This window comes from Oncorhynchus nerka, unplaced genomic scaffold, assembly GCF_034236695.1.
Source record: "Oncorhynchus nerka isolate Pitt River unplaced genomic scaffold, Oner_Uvic_2.0 unplaced_scaffold_8536, whole genome shotgun sequence".
In the NCBI taxonomy this organism is placed as follows: Eukaryota; Metazoa; Chordata; class Actinopteri; order Salmoniformes; family Salmonidae; genus Oncorhynchus; species Oncorhynchus nerka.
Window position 1 is genome coordinate 1 of NW_027032785.1, and position 5246 is coordinate 5246.

The 5246-nt window shown below is 47.9% G+C and overlaps 1 non-coding gene across 1 annotated transcript; it reads left to right on the plus strand.

The window, feature by feature from the left end:
* Window positions 1-98: 98 nt before the first annotated feature.
* Window positions 99-172, plus strand: trnai-aau (transfer RNA isoleucine (anticodon AAU)). The gene has a single exon. It is a non-coding gene; the product is annotated as a tRNA-Ile (tRNA).
* The last annotated feature ends 5074 nt before the right edge of the window (window positions 173-5246 follow it).

Here is a 5246-nt window from a genome sequence, read left to right on the forward strand (position 1 = left end):
CCAGTCTTGTCAGGCTATGCTGTTGGTGGACTTGTTTGTTGACGTGCCAGCACTTGCAGATGCTCGGTGCATTTCAACAATTGAGCAAAGTAGCAAATGGCCGTTTAGCTCAGTTGGTTAGAGTGTGGTTCTAATAACGCCAAGGTCATGGGTTCGATCCCCATACTGGCTATTATGTACATGTTGAGTCTCAAATTATGAGTCACATGCATGTGAATTGTCAAGGGTGGCACAGAATTATGTTGAGTGAATTGCCGGAATAGCTCAGTTGGGAGAGCGTTAGACTGAAGATCTAAGATCTTTTTTTCTTATCCAAGATGGCGTAGCAGTCGGACGTGTGTTTTGTCTTGTCCCGTCCTGTATAGTGTAAATATAGTTTTTTTTTTCCTCTTTTTTCCCGTATATATTTCGTACATATTTTAATCTCACTTCCCAACCACAGGCTGAATATATTCTCCTGCAACCCGCATCACCCAATGTGGTACGGATCTGCTTTTTCTATGCTTTAGAATCGGAACCCTCACCAGAAGCTAGCCGCTAACTAGCTACTAGCTAGCCACTGCTAGCGGTCTTCAACGCTAACTAGGACACCAGCGCGACATCTACCCAAAGCATATCAGACTGCTTTTTCTCTACCACATCTCCGGATTCCTACCGCAAGCTCTGAAGCTTTATACCGGATCATCGTAAATAGCTAGCTGCAATCCGAGTGGCTACTCCTGGCTAACGTCTCTGTCCCAGAGCAAGCACCAGTTAGCCTGGAGCTAGCCTCGAGCTAAGCCCATCTCCCGACTACCCGAAGAGGTCCAAAAATACCTAATTTGCCAATTGGCCTGGACCCTCTACTGACCCTCTACTGCCGACACGGAGCCCCGCCGATCCATCACGACTGGTCCGCCGACATAATCGTCCGAGGGGTTTCAACAGGCTTTTCCGCTGCGACATCGCCAAAGATCCATCTGCTGGCCAAGGCCCGCGAGCTTTCTGAATCGCTGTATCTCCAGCCTACCGCATGAAGAGGAATAAACAGACTCACCCCATCGCGACGTCCCCAAAGGTTAACTCTCTAGCCCTCGCTATCTCCCTGCTTGCTAATTCGGCCTGCTAACGGCTAGCTTGTCAAGCTCCGGTCCGCTAACTGCTACCTTGTCTAGCGCTTCTGCCTACGAACTGTTAGCTTGTTAGCACAGGCCTGCTAACCGTCTGTACCACCGCGTCCCAATCATCTCTGACCCCATTTACTTTCTATCTTTTGATTTTTAATTTGTTTATACCTTCCGGAAACCTGCCTCACCCAATGTGATACGGAATCGCTGTTACTTTTACTCTTATTTTTATTTTTATGACACACTCAAGAACCTCCAGACGTTAATCTCAGCTAACTAGCTACAAGCTGTTAGTCATTGTTAGTTTAAAAATAAAATAAAAATAAAAAACCTGGATAACACTCGCCAGCCCTGCCCATCCACCGCTGCCCCTGGACACTGATCTCTTGGCTACATAGCTGACGCACGCTGGACTGTCCATTAATCACGGTACTCCTTTCTGCTTGTTTGTCTTACCTGTCGGCCCCGTTGCCTAGTCAACGCCATTTTACCTGCTGTTTGTTGTGCTAGCGGATTATAATTGTTTTAGTTCACAATGGAGCCCCTAGACCCACTCTGCATACCCCTGTTACCTCCTTTGTCCCACCTCCCACACATGCGGTGACCTCACCCATTACAACCAGCATGTCCAGAGATTCAACCTGTCTCATCATCACCCAGTGCCTGGGCTTACCTCCGCTGTACCCGCACCCCACCATACCCCTGTCTGTGCATTATGCCCTGAATATATTCTACCATGCCCAGAAACCTGCTCCTCTTATCCTCTGCCCCCAACGCTCTAGGCGACCAGTTTTGATAGCCTTTAGCCGCACCCTCATACTACTCCTTCTCTGTTCCGCGGGTGATGTGGAGGTAAACCCAGGCCCTGCATGTCCCCAGGTACCCTCATTTGTTGACTTCTGTGATCGTAAAAGCCTTGGTTTTATGCATGTCAACATCAGAAGCCTCCTCCCTAAGTTTGTTTTACTCACTGCTTTAGCACACTCTGCTAACCCTGATGTCCTTGCCGTGTCTGAATCCTGGCTCAGGGAAGGCCACCAAAAATTCAGAGATTTCATACCCAACTATAACATCTTCCGTCAAGATAGAACTACCAAAGGGGCGGAGTTGCAGTCTACTGTAGAGATAGCCTGCAAAGTAATGTCATACTTTCCAGGTTCATACCCAAACAGTTCGAACTACTAATTTTGAAAATTACCCCTCCAGAAATAAGTCTCTCACTGCTGCCGCCTGCTACCGGCCACCCTCAGCTCCCAGCTGTGCCCTGGACACCATTTTGTGGAATTGATCGCCCCCATCTAGCTTCAGAGTTTGTTCTGTTAGGTGACCTAAACTGGGATATGCTTAACACCCCGGCAGTCCTACAACAATGTAAGCTAGATGCCCTCAATCTCACTCAAATCATCAAGGAACCCACCAGGTACAACCTTAACTCTGTAAACAAGGGCACCCTCATAGACGTCATCCTGACCAACTGGCCTCCAAATACACCTCCGCTGTCTTCAACCAGGATCTCAGCGATCACTGCCTCATTGCCTGTATCCGCCACGGAGCCGCAGTCAAACGACCACCCCTCATCACTGTCAAACGCTCCCTAAAACACTTCTGTGAGCAGGCCTTTCTAATCGACCTGGCCCGGGTATCCTGGAAGGACATTGACCTCATCCCGTCAGTTGAGGATGCCTGGTCATTCTTTAAAAGTAACTTCCTCACCATTTTAGATAAGCATGCTCCGTTCAAAAAATGCAGAACCAAGAACAGATACAGCCCTTGGGTTCACTCCAGACCTGACTGCCCTCGACCAGCACAAAAACATCCTGTGGCGGACTGCAATAAGCATCGAATAGCCCCGTGATATGCAACTGTTCAGGGAAGTCAGGAACCAATACACGCAGTCAGTCAGGAAAGCTAAGGCCAGCTTCTTCAGGCAGAAGTTTGCATTCTGTAGCTCCAACTCCAAAAGTTCTGGGACACTGTGAAGTCCATGGAGAACAAGTATTACCTCCTCCCAGCTGCCCACTGCACTGAGGCTAGGTAACACGGTCTCCACCGATAAATCCACGCATTATCGAAAGCTTCAATAAGCACTTCTCAACGGGCTGGCCATGCCTTCCCGCCTGGCTACTCCAACCTCGGCCAACAGCTCCGCCCCCGCAGCTCCGCCCAAGCCTCTCCAGGTTCCTTTACCCAAATCCAGATAGCAGATGTTCTGAAAGAGCTGCAAAACCTAGACCCGTACAAATCAGCTGGGCTTGACAATCTGGACCCCTATTTCTGAAACTATCTGCCGCCATTGTCGCAACCCCTATTACCAGCCTGTTCAACCTCTCTTTCATATCGTCTGAGATCCCCAAGAGTTGAAACTGCCGCAGTCATCCCCCTCTTCAAAGGGAGACACCCTGGACCCAAACTGCTATAGACCTATATCCATCCTGCCCTGCCTATCTAAGGTCTCTCGAAAGCCAAGTCAACAAACAGGTCACTGACCATCTCGAATCCCACCGTACCTTCTCCGCTGTGCAATCTGGTTTCCGAGCTGGCCTTCAGGTGCACCTCAGCCACGCTCAAGGTACTAAACGATATCATAACCGCTATCGATAAAAGACAGTACTGTGCAGCGTCTTCATCGACCTTGCCAAGGCTTTCGACTCTGTCAATCACCATATTCTTATCGGCAGACTCAGTAGCCCTCGGTTTCTCGGATGACTGCCTTGCCTGGTTCCAATTACTTTGCAGACAGAGTTCAGTGTGTCAAATCGGAGGGCATGCTGTCCGGTCCTCTGGCAGTCTCTATGGGGGTGCCACAGGGTTCAATTCTCGGGCCGACTCTTGCTACTCTGTATATATCAATGATGTTGCTCTTGCTGCGGGCGATTCCCTGATCCACCTCTACGCAGACGACACCATTCTATATACTTTTCGGCCCGTCATTGGACACTGTGCTATCTAACCTAAACGACTAATGCCATACAGCACTCCTTCCGTGGCCTCCAACTGCTCTTAAACGCTGAAAAAACCAAATGCATGCTTTCAACCGATCGCTGCCTGCCCGCATGCCCCGACTAGCATCACCACCCTGGATGGTTCCGACCTTGAATATGTGGACATCTATAAGTACCTAGGTGTCTGGCTAGACTGCAAACTCTCCTTCCAGACTCATCAAACATCTCCAATCGAAAATCAAATCAAGAGTCGGCTTTCTATTCCATAACAAAGCCTCCTTCACTCACGCTGCTTAAACACCTAGTAAAACTGACTATCCTACCGATCCTCGATTTGTGATGTCATCTACAAATGGCTTCAACACTCTACTCAAAAACTGGATGCAGTCTATCATAGTGCCATCCGTTTTGTCTGCTCAAGCACTTTATACCACCCACCACTCTCGACTTCGTATGCTCTAGTCGGGCTGGCCCCTCGCTTACATATTCGTCGCCAGACCCACTGGCTCCAGGTCATCTACAAGTCCATGCTAGGTAAAGCTCCGCCTTATCTCAGTTCATAGTCACGATGGCAACACCCATCCATGGCACACGCTCAACAGGGCATCTCACTGATCATCCCTAAGCCAACACCTCATTTGGCCGCTTTCGTTCCCAGTACTCTGCTGCCTGTGATCTAAATGAACTGCAAAAATCGTGCTGTTGAGACTTTATCTCCTCACTAATTTCGTAAACATCAGCTATCTGAGCAGCTAACCGATTGCTGTAGGGCTGTACATAGTCTATTGGTAAATAGCCCACCTATTTTTCACCTACCTCTATCCCCATACTGTTTATATCAAGTTTTTTTTTTTATTATTTATTTATTTATTTGTTTCTTCTGCTCTCTTTGCACACCAATATCTCTACCTGCATGTATCATCTGATTCTTTATCACCCCAGTGTTAATCTGCAAAATTGTATTATTCGCCTACCTCCTCATGCCTTTTGCACACATTGTATATAGACTGCCCATTTTATTTCTACTGTGTTATTGACTTGTTAATTGCTTACTCCATGTGTAACTCTGTGTTGTCTGTTCACACTGCTATGCTTTATCTTGGCCAGGTCGCAGTTGCAAATGAGAACTTGTTCTCAACTAGCCTACCTGGTTAAATAAAGGTGAAATAAAAATAAAATAAAAAATAAATAAAGGTCC